Source organism: Lipotes vexillifer, unplaced genomic scaffold (genome assembly GCF_000442215.2).
Source record: "Lipotes vexillifer unplaced genomic scaffold, Lipotes_vexillifer_v1.1 scaffold680, whole genome shotgun sequence".
Lineage (NCBI taxonomy): Eukaryota > Metazoa > Chordata > Mammalia > Artiodactyla > Lipotidae > Lipotes > Lipotes vexillifer.
The window spans coordinates 2,056,469-2,057,714 of NW_006780838.1; the positions used below are offsets into that span (position 1 = coordinate 2,056,469).

The 1,246-nt window shown below is 61.8% G+C and overlaps 1 protein-coding gene across 2 annotated transcripts in view; it reads left to right on the forward strand.

Moving 5' to 3' along the window:
- MYO1C (myosin IC) overlaps positions 1 to 1,246 on the forward strand; it is a 28,009-nt gene that overhangs the window by 1,474 nt on the left and 25,289 nt on the right. The gene's annotated exons all lie outside the window — the stretch shown is intronic.

The window sequence follows — 1,246 nt, forward strand, 5'->3', positions numbered from 1 at the left end:
GGTTGGGGGGGCGGGGGTCGCCGGCCCAGGGATCGCTGGGGCCGAGGGTGGGCTCGGCCCGGCCCGTGCGAGGTCCCAGGACCCGGTGGCCCCGGGACTCGGCCTGTTAGAGACTTAGATTTCTTGCGGGTAACGTGAGAGCGGCGAGGAAAGCTGGGGTCGCGTGACCCAGGCGCCCCGCGCGCCCTCTGGGGCCCTTCGGCTGCCGGCTCTGCCTCCGGGTTCCGGAGAAGCCGCCCGGGCCCCGCCCCTTCCCGTTCCCCGCCCCCCGGCCCAGCCGCGCCAATGGCCCCTGCGTGTGAGTGCGGCGGCTGGGGGTCTCCGAGATGAGTGAGAGAATGAATGGCTGGCCCACGGCCTATTTAACGCCCGGCACGCTCCGGCCTTCTGCTCACACTCCCGGGCTCTGAGATTCATTCATTCACACAGGCGTCCACGAGGGGTTATTGAGCTCCCACTGTGTGCCGGCCTGGAGCGGGAGCAGTCTCCTGGGAGAGACTGACAAGGAAACCTTCGATCAGAGCGGAATGCGATAAGGAGGGGGCTGTGTGTTGCGGGGAGTCAGGAAGGGGTTCTGGAGGAAGTGATACCTGAGCCGAATCTTCAAGGATGACTAAGAGTCAGTCAGGTGGGGAGGGGTTTGGGTGCGAGGGCCAGGGAAGCTGCAGGTGCAAAGGCTTGAAGCTTAGAGCCATGCGGCTGGTGGCAAAGGCGGAAGCAGGTCCTCCTGGCTGTGTGTGGTGGTGAGGGAGACATGGGGAGAGAAGGGACTGGAGACGGCTGCCCCTGTAGCCACATAGGAGCACAGGAGCAGTGGGGTAAACTGAGGACACAGGGGGCTTCTGGAGTCCACATACAGGGGCCTGGCAAGAAGCAGTGGGTGTGCTTGGCATATGGACAGGTGCCCTATAAACTTTCACTCTATTAACATGAGATGTTAATTGATCGGGTTTGCATTTGTAAATACCACAGCCGGCTGTGGGAAAATGGATTGGAGGGAGGAAGGCAGAGAGGCCAGTTTGGAGGCTGCTTGCTTGGTTCAGGGGCAGAGCAGTGATGCAGGAGCCAAGGGGAGGTTTTAGCAGGTAGTGACTCCTTGGTGTGAGGAGTGGAGCGAGGAGGGCGGGCCTTTCCCCCCCCCCCCCCCCCCCCGTAGAACCGAGGGTACAAATTTCTCTACAGTCCCTTCGGCATTTATAGTTTGCAGCATTCTTGGTAATGGCCAGTCTGACTGCTGTGACCTGAT